Source organism: Sitophilus oryzae, unplaced genomic scaffold, assembly GCF_002938485.1.
Source record: "Sitophilus oryzae breed Bouriz unplaced genomic scaffold, Soryzae_2.0 scaffold_1614_pilon_pilon, whole genome shotgun sequence".
Classification (NCBI taxonomy): domain Eukaryota; kingdom Metazoa; phylum Arthropoda; class Insecta; order Coleoptera; family Curculionidae; genus Sitophilus; species Sitophilus oryzae.
Window position 1 is genome coordinate 2,192,575 of NW_022146297.1, and position 19,646 is coordinate 2,212,220.

At 33.6% G+C, this 19,646-nt stretch overlaps 1 protein-coding gene across 1 annotated transcript in view; it reads left to right on the plus strand.

Annotated features, from left to right (window-relative positions):
- Positions 1-19,646, plus strand: part of LOC115880113 — an 870,630-nt gene that overhangs the window by 545,931 nt on the left and 305,053 nt on the right. The gene's annotated exons all lie outside the window — the stretch shown is intronic.

Genomic DNA, 19,646 nt, shown 5'->3' on the forward strand with positions numbered 1-19,646 from the left:
GTGGAGTAGTTTTTTTAAGAAAACATCGTGCTCAGTCAGCTTTGGCCAAAAAAATGGCCCCAAATGGCCGAAAAATCACAAGCCGTTTTTTACAAATATATGCCAAAAAATACAATTTACAAATTTTTTCTTGGAATAAAAAATTAAGTTTAGGTAATTACCTACATTAATGGCCTCACTAATGATATAGGTAATGCGGGGATAATCACCTTTTTTCGAGATATTCCGCCTCAAATATCCCTGAATTTTCTCTCCAAGTCTTAACGCTGCGAAGATATACAGACTGTTAATTGGACATTTACTTATAGGGGAACAGAATGGCAACACTGCCTATTGAGAACGCATGCACTTATAAGGTTTTCTACCGACTCGTCCTGTCGCGTCGTCTATCGACGAGCGGACCGAGGTTGCCATATTTCAACCATAAAGCTCTTGCCGCGAGTAATAAAGAAATTAACAACCTGGTAGATTTCATAAGCGTATCATTGATTGATACGATAAATTCTTTAATAACTCGACTAAAATTTAATATATTCTGATGATTCAAAGTTCATTTAAAAGGTGAAACAACAGCTATTACATTTTGGAACTTGTTCGAATTCTGTCATATTTTATGATATTAAAAAACCGGGCAAAGATTCCTTGATCCAATCATTTTCAGATTTTTACAAAATTATTCATATTTTCACTAATAATAGTTTATTTGTCAAAATTTTTTAACAGTTGTTCTTAGAGTCTCTTTAAGTAACTCTGGAAGTTTAAAGTATTAGTTTAATCACATTTTAATAAAAATCAACTATAAGTGGCCTTTTCCGCTTTTTGGGGACTTCCGGAAAGTGTCGTAAACCAAAATAAATTTCTTAATTACGAATAGTCAAATTCGTGTCTTTTTGCGAACAACTTTACAAAAAAAGTGTCAGGATCATTCTTTTAGCTAAGGACCCAATCCTCCATGTGGCGGTCATGAAAATCATCTGCATACCATATTTTGGCCAATACTGGCGGAAAACACGTCCTGTGACCCTTTAGGGTCATTTTTAACCGTTTTCCTGGGACTTTATGAAAAAAGTGTCAGGATCTTTTTTGTAGATAATGACCTAACCTTCATTTTATTCTTTTATATTTTGTTTCGATATTTTCCTGCAATTCAATTTGTAATTTGTTTTTTAATACAAGATAGTTTTTTACAGAATTTGTTACTTTCCTAATTAAATGTAATTATTGAGAATATTCTAATATCAATATCCTCTGAATATAAAACTAGAAAAAATTAAGTGTTAAGAAAATCAAAACCGGTATCGAGATCAAGACGATAGCGGTCTTGATCACAGAATTTAACACCGGTGTCGGCCAGTGGCGGCTCGTCAGGTGCAGTAGGTGAAGGGGCACTTCACCGAAAAAAATTATCAGATTAAAGAAAAAACTTCACTGCTTAAAATATTAGTTTATTTTAATATGTTTACATATGTATCTAAATAATAAAATGGTAAATTTTTATAATTTTTTTTTTCCGGGCGGACCTCATAATAGGTCCACCGCATCGTTAATTCCGGCCGAAAAAGTAGCATTATTGGCCCGCACGCGCCTACGTTTCCACGAAGCCACAAGTGAAGTGAAAATATTTGTTAGCCGAGCGGCTGCACGGTTTCCATGGTAACGTGACGTTAGCCTAGCGGCAGCATGTAAATTCCCCGCCCCGAAATTTTTATCGGCGACCGATGTGAATGAGTTTTCGGCCAGTTCGCTTCGTCTTCCTTTATGCTAATATTCGGCTACTTCGGCGAGTAATTAACCGTGTAAAGGCTGTAAAGTTGTTATTGATTATTTATTGTTGTTTGTTAATGGTTTTTGTTGATTTAACTTGTTAATTTTCTTTCGATATTTTTCTGCAATTCAATTTGTAGTTATTCTAAAACAAAATCATTTACAATTTAAGGAAATCTGTAATAAACTTCTTGCATTGGTGTTATCTGTAAAAACAAACTGTATCAAAGTTTATAACACAATATTTACGAATATTCAAGATAGAACAAACAACATCCGAACAACAAACAATGAGAGCTTAGAGCGTTGTCAGACGGGATCGTGTTCGTCGGAATTTATATTCGAGGTGAAAATTTACACAGAATCTTGAATTTAATACGGTTTGTAATTAATAAATAATAAGTGATATGTTTGCGGTGTAAAATTACAAACTTTACTATACTAGATAAACACACTTGAAATAATAATTAGTTTGGTCACCTTTTACAGAGTATACTATTACCGAGACTATTACTCTGTGTAATTGAATTATTTTTTAGTTCTATTAGTAAAAATAATAGGGCTATAAAAAAGTTAATATACCTATATTTTAATTTACTTTTAATTCATAAATATGATATCGCAAGTATGCAGGATATTACAAAAATATGTGCAGATATTTTAAGGGATGGTAGATATGGTCAAAAGAAACATCCATTACCAGAAACAGAAATTACCATTTTTAAAATAAATTGAAAATAACCGAGTTATTAACCTTTAAAAATTTAAAAAACATTTTGAGAACCGCTGGTTTTTTAGCGTATTCGAGGCCCTGTGTTACTACTACTACAACTATTACTAGGGGTACCAGGGGTATTGAACGTGTTGCTAGATAGTCAAAAGAAGTATATGCAGAAACAAATCTCAAAACTACACATATCCGAAGGGTTTTGCAAAGATACATTATTTTTTTAAAGTAGTATTATCACACAAAAAATATATAAAAAACTTCAAACAAAGATACTCATAAGATCGAGGGAACGACGATTACAGTTCTTTTTTTTACTTTCTTCACTTAACTAAAATACACATACACTTTACTTCAATGCACTGTTTGACTGCATGTTAATTATAATAACTGCTTAAGCAACAGTCTCCATTTCTAACAAATTATCCTCATAAAGTTTTATCATATGTGAACCATTGAACCACTGATTTACAAAAAACATCGACAATCGCACATCACTTTGAATATTTTTTACGTTATTTCCAACTCATTAGTTAATTTTCTGTTATCGCCATTTTACTTAGTCCTTCTAAATACTTTGTTTGTTCGCCATCTTCTCGATGAATAATTTAAAAGTGTAAGATTTCTTGTCGACATTGAATTTCTCATGTCAAAAAACACCCAGAGACTAATTTTTATCCAAATATCGACCTTAGTTCAGAAATTATTTGGAAAAAATCGAAATTTAAAATTAAATTTCTACGCCCTGTATCTTCAAAACGAAGCATTTAAGGACATATAGTACTTTTAGCCGTTTCGAAGAAATTTTGAGGGTAAAAGTGACTATAACTGCGACATATTTTAAAGCTAAAAAAGTGTAGACATATTCACCAGGGACGTGCATATGTGTTATTACTGGAATATTTTTCTAAAAAAGGCATATACACTGACTTTTTTTTATTTTGTTAGCGAAATAGCGTAAGCAGTTTAATACCAATTAAAAGTTGTCTCTTGATATTTTGTCGATTTCGGCCTCCTTGATAAAATAAACGCAATTTTATTAATTTTCCTTGATCCAAGTCTAATAAAAATTTAATATCAGTAACTTGCGAAAGTTTTAAATAAGTGCTCATTGATTCCTCATCAAAAAATATGGTATGGAAATGCATACTTTTAGAGTTACAGGCAGTGGCGTAACTTGATAACTGGAGGCCTCGGTGGAAGATATTTTTGGGGGCCCCTCAGTAAAGAACAAAACCAAAATAATGTATGTTATTTTTTATTAAATATTTTGTTGAAGGGCTCTGCAAGGTCCCAAGTTCCTGTGGGGCCCCGATGCTTTGCATCCAACTGTCCTATGATAGCTACGCCACTGATTACAGGATGTTAAAACCTTTTAAAATTAGGGTTTTTGTAATTATTATAAATACCAATTTTTTTTATTTGAAACTGCGCTGTAGGTTGGACCAATAGTACTAATAAAAAATAACAGTAATAATTAATAATAAATTATGTAGAATTATTAATTTATTAATTTTATTTTTATTTAAATTTTATTAATTGTGATTAATAAAATTGCGTTTATCTCATGACGGAGGCCGAATTCGGCAAAATAATTGATATCAAAAGAAAAAAGTCAGTGCCGCACATGTTTTTTTTCTGAAACACTTTTTTAATATTCCAGTGATAACCCATATGCACGTCGCTGATGAATTTATCGACACTTTTTTAGCATTAAAATATGTAGCACTTATAGTAACTTCTACCCCCAACATTTTATTCGAATCACTAAAAGTACTTTGAAGAAAATTATATTAAACCTAAAGATTATTAAGATTTTAACACCCTGTAGCTACGAAACAAAGCAGAATTGGACCTATGTTGATATGAAAAATAAATCTTAATTTTACGTTAGGAATCCCCCCACGAGAGATGGGACATGCTTTTTGAAACATCCTGTATATAGTTGTATCAGATTTATCCTTAGATTTTCTCTGACAACATGTGTTTTTAATGGGTTTAACATTTTTGTGTATTTTGTAAGGTTTCTCATTAAAAATACAATCGAATAAATGTACAAAGATGCGGTATTCACATCACTGCGCTACTTTTTATGAAACTAAAGTTGCTGTTATACACACAGATACACCGATATGTCCTAGCTTTCTTAGTTCCTGAAACAGTAAGGATGAATTTAAAAATTTTGCATTTCTGGGCTCACTTTGTATCTCGGTTATCTTATAACTTATCGAAAAGGTGAAATCTGAGGTTCTTCCAGCGAAAAACTAGATATGTCACTGGATTCTACGTGAAAAACTCTACGGGACTCATACGGGGTTTTCATCTTTTCGTGAATTTATATGATAGGTACTCTAGAAAAAAAAAGAAATCGAAAAATTCAACATTTTCAAATTCGTCCTATATTCCAGGATCTAAGAGGGCTAGGAGAAATATGTGTGTAGCAGTGATGTGAAAACCACATCTTTGTATCTCTACTCATAAAAAAGGAACCCTGTAAAACACACGAAAATGGGACATCCTGCATATTAAATTTAAAATAGAAAAGAATTTATTTTTTTAGTTTAATTAGTTAAAACGACTTGGTCAATAATAAATTAATATTTCTCGTTTCTTTTATTTCACAGTAAAATAAGCAGGTCAAATCAAGTTATTAATTAAAAAGCACCTCAAGAAATTAACTATTCCGCAGTTGGTTTTTCTTGTTTTCTTTTGGTAACCAAATTATTAAAAAATCTCAATTAAAGAGTATTGGAAAATTTAGGTAAGTAAAATAAAATAAAAACATCTTTATTTAATTGGATGATTTTAAAATGGACAGAATTATTTTTTTTAATACAAGATAGTTTTTTACAGAATTTGTTCCTTTCCTAATTAAATGTAATTATTGAGAATATTCTAATATCAATATCCTGAATATAAAACTAGAAACAATTAAGTGTTAAAAGAAATCAAAACCGGTATCGAGATCAAGACGATAGCGGTCTTGATCACAGAGTTCAACACCGGTGTCGGCCAGTGGCGGCTCGTCAGGTGCAGTAGGTGAAGGGGAACTTCACTGAAACAAATAATTAAATTAAAGAAAAATCTTTACTGCTTAAAATATTGGTTTAGTTTGATATATTTACATGAATCTCTAAATAATAAAATGGTAATTTTTTATAAATTATTTTTTTCCGGGCGGACCTCTGCATAATAGGTCCACCGCATCGTTAATTCCGACCGAAAAAGTAGCATTATTGGCCCGTACGCGCCTACGTTTTCACGAAGTCACAAGTGAAGTTAAAATATTTGTGAGCCTAGCGACTGCACGGTTTCCATGGTAACGTGACGTCAGCCTACTGGCAGCATGTAAATTCCCCGCCCCGAAACTTTTTATCGGCGACCGATGTGAATGAATTTTTGACCGGTTCGCTTCGTCTTTCTTTATGCTAATATTCGGCTACTTCGGCGAGTAATTAACTAACAAAGTAATATAGTAATTCTAAACAAAAACAAAAAACCGATCGATACACGCACGCTTGACAATGTTGTCAGTGCCGAAAGCAATCCATAAAGCGTTCCAACGTTGGTACTTTTTGCACCGTCATGAAAATATTCGAAGTCCGCGCATGCTAACAAAGTGCAAGAAAACCGATTTCGAAACGATCCCGAAATGCTGGTTGGAACAAACCTTATGTTAAGTCTATATATAGTATAACATCAGTATTTTGTATTTTTACACAAAGGAAATCAAATTAGTTTTCATATAAAAGGAATATTATAGATGTTTTCGCCGAAGTAATTGTACTGCGCCTACAGTCTTCACTTTTTTCAAACATTTTCTAACGTAATTTTACTTAAAATAGAACTTAATTGCAAGTCGTCGCATAATTCGAAAACATCTTTTGAAAGTTTCAAGCTCTATACAAACCTTCCTTTAATCAACTATAAACGAACGTAAATTACAAAATATTTCCTAACATTTTTATAAAGGAAGCCATACATTTACTTTTCTTATTTTAGTTTTATAATTAATTTAAAAAATCCACTCAGTTTTCAGTCTATAGGTATAGCAAATAATTGCTATTTTTAAATTTTAAACTGAATCGAAGAGTTCTACTTCCACAAATTCTTTAATACTTTTTTAGAACTTGTTTATAGTAATAAGTGTAATTGCGATCTAAGTTTTGTTCCGTTTAATATTTTAATTAATTTAATATATTACTAAATGTATTATATAAAACATATCTAATATTTCGCACGTACGTCAATAGCTTAATTAATTAATTAATAATTATTATTCGCCATAATCTGATTAAGGTGATTGATGTGTAATCATGCCTGTCCATTTACAAGAGGGAAATGAGTATGAACTTGATAGATAGGACAGTTAATTTGGAACCATAATTGATAATTTAAGTACCTACAACTCAATGAATGCACATTATTAAAAGAAATGCTGTAATATGGTAGCTAAGGTATGCTGTAATAAGTCACTTATAAGAATGTATTAAAATTAATTTAAATAAGGGATGTTATAGTGGGGACTGTAATAGAAAAGGAAACGAAATTATTGGGCAAAACCTACAGTAAGATTAGCCATGAAACATGACTAAAATATGACTACCCGCGCGTAGACACTTAGTGTTTCTGCCTTCCGGCTTCATCAATATGGGAGGAATCAACACCAATGAACTAGTGATCCTAAAAAAAGGACAGAAACGAGGCACGAGGCACTATTTGCAACTTCGTTAAGCAGTAGCTCACAATTGGCAAGCGTTATTACCAAAAAACCGCTGCAGAGGTACTCCAACATTCTTCGCTGCTGTCACCTAGGCCCAGAGAAAACAATAAACAAAGGATGTTATCGTGGGGACTGTCATAAAAAAGAAGAACGAAATTATTGGGAAAACACAGAGTAAGATTAAAGCTTCCCTTTTTCTTTTTGATGAAGCCGGAAGGCAGAAACACGAAGTGTGTACGGGTAGTCATATTTTAGTCATGTTTCATGGGTAATCTTATTGTTCGTTTTGCCCAATAATTTCGGTCTTCTTTTATATTTTTTTTATATATAATATTACCTACTCATAAAACCACTCTTGCAAAATGTGTAACAAAAGTTACTATTACTCGCTGAGAGGATCCAGGATGATTGTTGTTTCTTTTACCTTTTCTTGTTATTGACTTACTTACCTATTTATTCCGGAAGCCAACAAAAAAGTTGTTGGCTTCCAAGTTTTATCAAGAAATTATGGCTTTTAACTAAAAACTAAAAAAAAATCAAACATTTTTTCAAAAAATTCCATAAAAGTATAAAACAATAACATTATAAAAATATTCCTTCACTAATCTGGATACTTCATTAATTCGGAGGTGGCAGTTCCGATATGTGTCCGAACTATCGAAGTTCTACTGTACTTTAATTACAAATATACAAAACTCTGAAGATTGTGTAATGTAGATTAATTTACCAATAATTCAGAGCATCATCGTAAATTTTTATTAGCGGTTAACCTTTTTGACGGTACAAAACTCGCGATACGGTGTAATATGTCATTAAAGCTGATTTACGAGTAAAAACTTTTATAAAACTGCATCCGGCGTGACAAGCAAAAATAAATAAATAGAACAAAAACACGAAACTTTTTCGTCTTTGGCTCGGTTTCCGTTTAAAGTATATTTCATTTCTCTGACGGCACGTCCACAAAAACCTCAAATCTGTTTCAAACTTCTGGGACTCGGGCTTTTGCTTCAATAAAATAAATAGTGGTTGTGGTAAGATGGTTCACAGTACATCAGAAATGTCTGCGTTTCATTTTATTTCGAAGTATAATTAAAAGGTTTAATAAATAGAAATATTTTGTACAGTAAAATGAAAGGTCTCGTTTTTTACGATGTAGTCTGTATGACAGCGGTAACAGGTGTCATAGAATGTTCCATTTCCATATTAAATTGTAGATGTAATATTTGTGGGTCACGTTTGCCGCTTGGATAACAATCTTAAATGGCAATTTTACTGGTACAGTTTCGTGTTTTTATCTATGACAGGTTCTCATTGAATGCCCAATTAAATTTGTTAGACAAGAACTTTAATAATAAAATAGTGTTGTTCGAAATATCCATAATTTACCAGAATTTGCTAAAAACTGGATAACTAATTTTTAGTTATTATATTTTTGCCAAATTCCATAAATATTTTCTAATTAGGTAACAATGGAGACCTGTCAATTGTCAACATGCCTTAAGTTGTCAACCTGATCAACCTGTCAACATGCCTTAAGTTGTCAACCTGCATCAAATATGTTTTGATATTATTTTTTTAAAACCTAAAGCAGAGTTTATACTGTGTCACTTTGGATTTACAACCAAAATGAATCACTCAGATTGAATTCATCCAAATTGAACATCCTTGTTTATATATTTTCATCCAGTTCGCAGCAGTTCACTGTTTCATCTTCCGCAGGCTGCCACCTCTCCCAGTGTTTTCTATATCGAGGTTGGCCGCACGGGTCGGCGTCGGCTGTTTACATTTATTTTTCACTTGCCGTTCAATCTGGACGAATCAACGGTTCGTCGAACGCTTCTTTCAACAAAAGTAGAAAGACCGTCAACTTGTTTCATCGTTCAATTTTAGTCTACACTTTGGATGAAACAGTGATGAAAGGCTATTTATACTTATCACTTTGGATGATTCGTCCAAGTTGTACATCCAAAGTGACAAATGTAAATGAGCCTTAAGACTCATTTAAGCAGGGTTTACACTGTGTCACTTTGGATGTACAACCAAAATGAATCACTGAGATTGAATTCATCCAAATTGAACATCCTTGTTTACATATTCTCATCCAGTTTGCAGCAGTTCACTGTTTCATCTTCCGCAGGCTGCCACCTCTTCCATGTTTTCTATATTGAGGTTGGCCGCACGGGTCGACGTCGGCTGTTTACATTTTTCATTTGCCCTTCAATTTGGATGAATCAACGGTTCGTTGAACGGTTCTTTCAACAAAAGTAGGAAGACCGTATACTTGTTTCATCGTTCAGTTTTAGTGTACACTTTGGATAAAACAGTGATGAAAGGCAATTTATACTGATCACTTTGGATGATTCATCCAAGTTGTACATCCAAAGTGACAAATGTAGATGAGCCTTTACATTTGTCACTGGATATCACCAAAACAATTAAGAACACTATGAATACCTTACTTAAAATTTAATTCGATGTAACAGATGTTAATAACAAAATATGTCGACATGGCGATGGCATTGCCTATTACGAGCAACTTATTATTGCTGTGCGATTTATTTCGCTCATTTGAAATAATTTGGATATTTTACTAGTTAGTTATTCATATAAATGTTAAAAAATATTTGTTCATGTTTTTGAATTTTGTCCATTGGTTGCAACACTGTGCGTCGTATTCAACTTTGCAGGGTGGGAACATGTGCACCCATGGTACAAAGAAAACAAGGTATGATATTGCGCAGGTTGGTCGCTACGTCACAGGTGATAACAGGCTCTATTGGTCAGCACGCTCCGCGCGCCAATTCAAATCGTCAAGATATTGTAATGAACCTGTTTTTTTTTTGTTTATATACCGTCATCAACAGCTAAGCAAGTTACAGTGGAGCAGTGCGTAAAGAGTCAGGCTAGGAAGCGAGTGACCGGAGTTCGAATCTCGGCCGGATCATAACTTTTCTGTTTATTTTTTTAAATACTGTTGTATTCTATAGTTTATTAGTAGTATAAAAAAAGAACTATTTATTCTGTTATTTTTTAATCTCCGGTATTAATATAAATTGATTGTTGGTACACACAGGTCACCAATTATAAAAAACTTCACCCTTGGAATTACTTCTATTACAATTACGATACATTCATCTGTATTGGCATTTTCTATTTTTCGATGGGAAACAATCAACTTCCCAACATTTTTTAAATGATGTAACAATTCCTCTTGTGGTTACTTTTCCATAGATATCCTCATATCTGTCCTCATGTCAATTCAGAGACGATTAACATGAAAATTATTTACCATAAACATCGCAAACTAAAAACCTAATAAACAATTTTATACCGAATATAGAAATAAATTTAGTATTCTTACCTATTATCATCCAAATCTATGTTAATAGATAATTAATATTTTGGATTTTTGTCTTTTATTTTTAAATATATTTTTGGAACTGATGGTTTTAGTAATTATTAAATTAAACGAACTAAAAATTCAGAAAAAATAAACAATTCTTAACCATAACCTTAAAAAATGCAGATCTCCTGTCAACTTTCTTTATTTTTTATTTATTCCTTATTTTCCTAGTGACGTCGCAGGTGGTATGCGCGAACTGAACGAAATTGGAGCCGCTATCGATCATACCTTGTTTTCTTTATACCATGATGTGCACCGTCGCGTCGCTCACATAGCCTACCCACCAAATTTGGTTGCGATCGGACGTAATTAACTTTTAACGTTTCTTACGTTAAAACTAACTGTCACAGTGATACATGTCGTACACGGTCAAGTTGGCCTTGGTCCAATCTATAGACATACCAAATTTCATTTTAAATCGGACGATTTTTTGATTTGATTTATTGATGATGAGTTACGACGCTCCAAGATCGTTACCACTTTTCCTTTTGTGTCTCGTGTGCCAATTTTTACTTCCATCGCGAAAAGAAGTTTCACTTACGTAGTTTTTCGTAAATTACTTAAAATAGGCTTGTCCAAAGTTGTTCAAATTTGGCATGTGTATTCAGCATATGCAGACCTTTAAAAATCCATAACTTTGCTGTAAAATTAATAGAGGAGCCAATATCTGGACAGTTAACAAAATTAGCATGCGATTTACTGTTTCCAACGACGATCCGCCACCTGGTATAACTATAATAGTAACATGTTTTAATCAGAAAGAGTGGATTTTCTTGGAAATTTGGTAGAAGTATTTATTATGCAATTTTCTCCTAATCACATTTATGTAATTTTACTGTAATATTTGTGTGTGTGATTGTATTTGCGTTTATAGCTCTTTACTTTCATGACATGCTTTGCTCTGAATTTAGGAAACATAATTCTGCGAGCCTCGACTTTCCTTAGCTGCATTATAATTATGCTTTTGTTCTAAACCAGTTGGTAAAGACAACTCCATAAGCAAGTCTCAGTAAAGTATATAATGATAGAAGAAATTGACTGTTAAGTTAAATCGAGTTTAAATTTTTAATTAGGAATAATATGTTAAAATTGAACATTTACAGACATATTGATTCAAATATATACATTTTTGTTTGTATATAATTATTATATAATTATTATTATAATGTTTATTAAATGTTTTGCTTTTATAAAATATAAAATAGTATTTTGTTTCTAACTACATGAATGTACATAGTTCTCTATTTTAAAAATAAAATAAAACCATTTTCTTTTTATATTCGTTTTCTATTTTCGAGAAAACAGGAAAACCAAATACCCTAGAAAATTTTCTCCTCATTTTGCACGTCTAACATGGATACAATTTTATTTTAAGGATCTCGCAAATATATGATATTATATTTTTAGAGCTAGAAAAATCATCCAATTTGGAATAAAACCGTTATTTAGGTTACATATTATTTTTAAGAATTATATATTTATTTATAAATATTTCTTCTTATAGTGCCATGCTCTGTACAGAGTGTAGGCGGCCTCTCGCATGTACTTGTCATATGTCATTACGAAAGAAGGCGTCCATTTTTTTTAAAGAGGTCTGGTTTATAAATTACATTAATTGAAAAAAGACTCAAAGTCTCGGTCTCATATTAAAACTGTGTGACACGTGTCTCGCTCATACGAGCATCATCACATTGGTGTAACCGTTTTTGAGTGGTGTAGGGTGATAATTCAATGGGATCAGGAATTGGAACCATGTGATCTTCAGTGACGCATCCCACTTCTGTTTAGGGATGCACGATGACCGGCCAAGTATGAGAAAACGACATGGTGAAAGATGCAGTCCACAGTTTGACAGAAAACGTCATGTCCATATATCATTTCATACCTGTACACCAATGAATAAAAAAATTAGCGATTGCTTTTTCTTCTAAAATCGAAGTTCGCTTTCAGCAATTGCTTTATATTGCAGAAATTGCTTCTAGCTAAAGCTTTTTCTTAAAAAATAGAAGAAATTGCTAACAGTTGCTTTAAATGATATGAATAAATTAAGGAATTGCTTTTTCTAGTGTATTAATTGCTTTAGAATTTTTAAGATAGATGGACCTTTGCATCATTTACTTGAATCATTTGAATTTGGTTTATTTTGCGGTATTAGATTAGATTCATAGAGGTGGTTGTCGGCCTGGTGAGGTGGTTGTTGTCCACTGCGATCTTCTCAGATCTATTGTGGTCCTCTTCTGATCCTTAGATTATATTCTCCAGTCCTATCCTTTTCACAAAGTTTAGCAACATGTAGCTCCCTGGCAATAGTTGCAATGGCCTATCATTGCCTATTACCGAGAACAGCACATTTCCCAGACTGTCGCACCGACATAAAATGTGTTCTGTCATTTCTTCTTCAGATTGGCAGAACCTACATATAGTTTTGTCTGTCAGTCCCATCAGCTCTAGATCATCTTCAGCTTACAATGCCCCGTTAGTAGACCTACTACAGCTTTGACTTTCTTTCTGTCCTTGCTTATCAGGTCTACCGCGAATTTTGGCGAATGTTCTACAATGAACTTTTTCGCCTGTCGCTGCAATGGTGAGTTTTTCCACCATTCTGGAGATTTATTGGTCACCCATCGTTCCGTAGCCATTCTCGTGACAGCCTTTGCAACGCCGCAGAAGGGTTCTGGGCCTATGAATGACATTGATGAGCCTTGCTGGGCCCTTTCATCTGCCTTTTCGTTACCCTTGTGACCCTCGTTCCCTGGCACCCAGACCAACGTAACAGGGCTACGTTCGCCTAAAGTATTCAGAGCACGCACACAGTCCCACACTAGTCTAGAATTGACCTCCACGGAGCCGAGTGCCTTTAGCCCCGTTTGACTGTCTGCGAAGATGGCCACAGAACGATTTGTTCTTTGTTGCCTCATTATTTCTTCTGCACAATAGTGGATTGTCGTTATTTCTGCCTGGAAAATTGTGACATCGTTAGATACGTGGCTTACGTGGAAGGATCTCACTTGTTTCGGTCCTACTATCCCAGCTCCTACGCCTTCTGACGTTTTTCAACCGTCTGTATATAAGCCTCGTTGCCTCAGTATTATATTGTGCGGAATACGTGTAAGTTACTTATTAAATATGTGTGCTTTTCTATTATGGCTGAATATACAAATTTGGGTAAAAGTATACAGCGTTCATAAAGATTGCAGATATGGTGATTTCAGAAAGTTATATCAATTTGATCTCGAAAATCTTGAATGGTTAGCAAAATACTTTTAACTGATAATGGTGAAACGCGAGGAGCTGCATTATCACCTATAAGTAGAAAGTTTTTAGTATTGAAAATACTTCTAGCCGCGTTTATATGGGACCCATCTTTGAAAAAACGACATGCTAGAAGCAACATGGGTTCAATAACCTGCCTGTCAACACGTACTTATGTCCATAGAGCCTGCATTGATGAGCGAACAGGGCAAGGCCGTTCAAATCTGAACCAGCGGATAAAGAAAGCGATATTATTTTAAAAGAAAATATGTCAACGCATGGGTTGTTACGTACAGTTTGGCTATTTTAATCTAACTATTTCCGTAAGGGGCAAATTATACGAGAAAGAGCAGAATCACATAAATAATAAATTTAGACTAATTACCATATTTTTTTATATGATTATTATTTTTTAATTAACAACTTAGGACAAAGAAAAAAGCTTGCATGGTTTCCACCGCCAACAGGCGTTAAAACAAATGAATCCAAGGCGTTGTCAAATATTTATTGGGATAAGTTGATAAGTTTTACCGTTTGAATATTGTTGTAAATAATAATTATTATCATTTAATTAGTGCTAACTTATGAAAATTCACAACACGGCGAAATTTCAATAAAATCGGCCAACGGATCTTTGAGATATTATATAAAAAAAATGTCTATTAGGAAACATCTTGACACCCTGTATCTTTAAAATTATGCATTTCCGGACACATGTTTAAATTAACTTTTTACCTTAAAAACACTCAAAGAATCACCTCTTGAAGTTGGTCAGATACTACTTAATTAACACCCTGTATTTAAAAATGGCTAGCTAGTGATTTTGTAAGTAAAGCTATGTTCATTTTAATAGAAAAAAATACATTTCATAAAAATAAACAAACCCATAATTCAATTACTATACACTAATTAATTAACTTTAAATGTATCTAAATAGGCACTTTAATAATTGAAAAATGGACACGAGCACTTCATAGAGTATACCAAATATGTAAAAAAAAATTCCAATAAAAAATCCACAAATGGCACATTAAAATCTGCATTATCTGAAATCAAATTATAGGTACCTAAACGGCCAATCAGCCAGACAACAGTGACAAGACGCCGACATCGATAACGCGATGAGCAGTTTTTAATAATTATTCCGAGTTAATAGTTCAAGTAGCATTCCTTTAAATAAATTTTAATTTAAGTATTGTTAATATAGTCATATTAATGATTATAGCCTGTATGATTTCTAAAATAAAAAATTAAGCGTGTTTTTATCAGAATAATTATTAAATGATTAAATAGAAATAGTTAATATTTATTAACTTCGTAAGTGTTACATTTTAATACCGTATGATCGAATAAAAACGGCGTCAGCGATGGCTATGAAATGAAGATCGCGGTCATTTTATATGTGAAATTATATGGGAAATGTCATCGATCGTCATTTCCAAGCCAACTGGACGCCGTTTTTTTTTATCATACGGTATAATTATGGATTTAATAATTAAATAATTATCTTAAGGTTAATTTGTGGTAAACTTGTTATGAGTTTCAATCATTTATATTTAAAATCTTAGGAAGGCAATATAGATTTTAGGCAGAAGAACTCAAGGGAAGGACTGTGTAATTAGTAATTAAAACTTTACATTTTTTTTACTTGCCATTTTTCTTGTCTTTCACGTTGCACGTTGACTCTTCGTTGTGTCACACACAATCTGAATTTCGGATATGATGCAGAACTGATAAATTAGACCAAATATATTAATTGCAGGTATGCAAAGAAATATTTTTGTTAACTTTGCAAATACTTAAGGCATGCAATAATTTAAAAAAAAATTGATGTGAGATTACTTCATAATTCTTGAAAGTCTTGGATGATAAAGATTTTAATTATTATGGGTCTGTTTTGTTTAAGAAGCTAATAAATAATTTCAAAAACTCAACTATCAAAATATAATGGTAGAAAATGTTAATTGGACATACTGAATGTAAACTAGGTATACATAGTTGCTGCAATCGATAATATATTTTGCTGCTTATTTTACTCATAACAAAAAACCGTCCAAACCAAACCTTTTTATACTTAAATCTCATAATGATTTTAAAAAATACACATGTAGATACATACGATAAGTAGTGGTTGTCACGGTTTTTTATTAGGTATGATGAAAAGAAGCTGCAAACTAAATTATCGTTGGAGCCAACTATATTTTAATTTATTTTTATCTACAGTAACTATGCACGGTAAGGGTTCAAAATATGCCTATACTGTGAGGCAACTGAATTCGAGTATAAATTAACACTTACATTCCAAGTATCTTCTTGGTCTACCGGCACCCCGTTCACCATTATTCCATCATTTCTATAAAAATTAGTATGATTTATAACTTTTAATTTTTATTGAGAAAATTGTTGAAATTTTGTTGTACGGCGAATTTAAATTTATGGGCCCTCCATAAATTTACACCGTAAAACACCGTAGAATTTTTTTTTTAGAATTTAGAATGAGTGGGAGGGGGGTTAATCACTTCGACCTTACAGATCCATTGTGTCCCCCTTTCTTGAATCATAACTCATCATACAGTCCCAGGGCTTTGGCAAAAGCCAGTATCTGGGACGGTTTTATAGAGGGTAGTTCTCCATCTCCAATATCAGTCGTACCAAAATTCATGGCACGAATGGTTGTCGTCTCGGCGCACTCAGTGATGAGGTGTACTGGTGTTTCCCCATCTTCCCCACAGAATCTGCTATCGCCGTTTCTTCTTAGTTTCAATCTACTGAGGTGTTCATTGAGGAGACAGTGTCCTGTTAAAAACCCCGTGACAATCCGAAGATTGTTCTTACTTAGACCCAGGAAGATCTGTGATTTTTCTCGATCATAAGCCCTCAGAAACTTCTTCGAGTGTCTTAGACCATTGCAAGATTTCCATTCCAGGTTGCGGATGGAATCATCCAAGTTCTTGAGTTCCGCCTTGAGTTGGTTACCACTTGGAAAGCAGAACGGTTCTGGTCCAGTTAGTGGAGTGTTCGCTCCTTTCCTAGCTAGATTATTTGCTTTTTCATTGCCTTCTATCCCTTGGTGAGCAGGCACCCAGTGTAGGAGGACTTTGTTTTCTTTGCCTAATTTATCCAGCTTCTCTATGCAATCTTTGACCAATTTCGAATTGATTGATACTGAGTTGATCGCCTTTAACGCTGCTTGACTATCAGATAAGATGGCTATTTCTTGTTTCCGATAGTTCCTATCTAAGATAAGTTGTACGCATCTCTCGATAGCGTAGATTTCTGCCTGTAGGATACTAGGGTAAGTGCCCATTGGTTCGGAGTAATTAGCTCTCGGCCCAATCACTCCGATCCCTGTTCCCGTATTGGTTTTGGAAGCATCAGTATACCAAGTTATGGTATGATCTTTTAACTGCTGGGCAAGCGTTTCGCTCTTCCAATCCTTCTTATTGCTCAATACTACATTGACATGTTTGTCAAAGTTGTACGTTCTTGGCATATCGTCCACTGGGAGTTGCAGGAGTGGTATTTCCTTTTTGAAGGTGTTCCAAGCCCCTGATCTGACAATTCTCCCAGTACTAATTCCGTTAGTGACCATTCTAATCATTGTCGCATTGGCATATCTACCAATGACATAAGACACCGTAAGTTCGAATATTAGTTAAACCTAGGAATACCCAGGTAATAGCCGGAAATATGCAAAAGAAGGATTAGAATTAGGTTTTAGTTGGTTTTGAATTAATAAAAATATAGACCTAATCTATAATTAACCGAAACTGACCCACTTTTTGGTATATTTCGTGCTCCTACGTGGGCAACTCTACGTTTAATCAATATTCGGGCTTTTACGGTAACATAATACTCATTTTGATTGGTTTAATCTGGCTCCATAACAAAACTGTGGGTTCGAGGTGCTATTGCAAATTAATGCAATTAATTCTATGTATACACTTTCATAAAAAGCCATCACGATAAAAATTAAATATCAAAATTATTTAACGTTGCGAACTTGTTCACTATACGTATCTGGAATATATTTGTGAATGGCGATCAGCGATACGATGGTGCGTCCAGACCTATGGAGACGAGCGCGAGACATTCCAAATTCGCTGTGTGGAAGAGTCTCGCGAGAGGCTCGTTGCTATCCGTCCCCTGTCGATTTTTCAACGGCTGATCAAAGAAAGCTCGAAAGTCTGGACGTGTTTTTGGTAGGCTCGCCCGACTGCGAGATATTAGGTCTGATTTATAAATTTCGACTGTTTAAAATTAAGTAATCTCAAATTTTTAAATCGTACACTGTATGTATTATCATTTTTTCTGATAGAATTTATAAGTTTTGCTGATAATTTTTACCCTACCGAAATTCAACATTTCTTTAAACAAATAGAATTATTACAACATCTATTAATTTTAGATATATAATATTAAAAAATGCAAGAAAAGTTACCGAATTGTACGTATGTATAACCCAATAATAAAATAAAAAATAGGGTATTCCCATTAGAAAATATGTTATATCCGCAACACTTTTTTGAAGTACCCTGTATACTCTATAGTAATGTTAAAATGTGCTTCTTAACCTTACCAATAACTTTTCTATTTAACATTTAGTTCTAAAAACACTAAAAAACGTATTATGTAAAAAACGTCGTGTAAGGGATAAAGGGGAAAACAGCCAAAAGAGGGAAAACCGACGATGAATACCATGTTAAAGACCGAATACCATATTAAAGATACAAAAATGTATTACTGTAAGCGTTATTATTTGGCCATCGTTTGTTATATTCAATTGCAATTTAATAAGTGTTTGGCTTCCTTTCACTATGATCCCACTCGGCTTGTCTCGTGGCAGGTTTGCGTAAAAAATGGATAGAAAATGTCTCGCTCTCGTCTCACTCTTGTCTCGCTCTTGTCTTACTCTCGTCTCGCGCTCGGCCCGTCAGGTCTGAACGCACCATAGACTGCCGGAGTGCTGACGTCACGAATGCCAAATTGCTTTTCAAACAAGGTTTAGTTCTTTTATATTTCTATTGAGCTCTTCCAAATGACGTCACAAATTAATATAAAATGTAAAAAAAAAACAGGTGATTGCCGACAACCGCCGACTTGTGTCTGGTATTTTCAATTCGCCTATGATGGTTGCGCATGTTGCAAAATCTGTGAATTTTTTTTGTAAGAATTGTTAAACACTGGTTTGCATTTCAGATTTTTACAAACTTATTCATATTTCCACTAATAATAGCTTATTTGTCAAGATTTTCTTTGTGTGGGTGCCAGATATCACAATCCGGTGCCGATTGTGCGATTGTCATAGACAATTTTATAAGTCATGTTCCACAGCCCCTAGACCATGAAGGCTAAGGTGTAGGACGTCCCTTGGATGCTGATATTTCAGACGAGATGGTGAAGGTAATTCATGGAATTTCATTCCGGAAAATGGACACGGACAATATACTCTGAAAGAGTTGGATATTGAAGATAATTTTGAACTTTTGTCTCTTTATTTTGAACCCCTCATTGATGTTTATTACTTATAAAGTCATTATACAATTTTCTTTTATTTACAACACTTTCCGGAAATCCTCAAAATGCGGAAAAAGCCACTCACGAATAGTTGTTTTTATTAAAATGTGATTAAACAAATACTTCAAATATTTTGAGTTGTTTAAAGAGACTCTAAGAACAACTGTTAAGTGTTTAATGTTGTATAATAAAAAAACAAGAATAGAACATTTTGTAAAAACGCTTAAGTATTTTACTCTTGTGCACCTTTGTTCGAAACA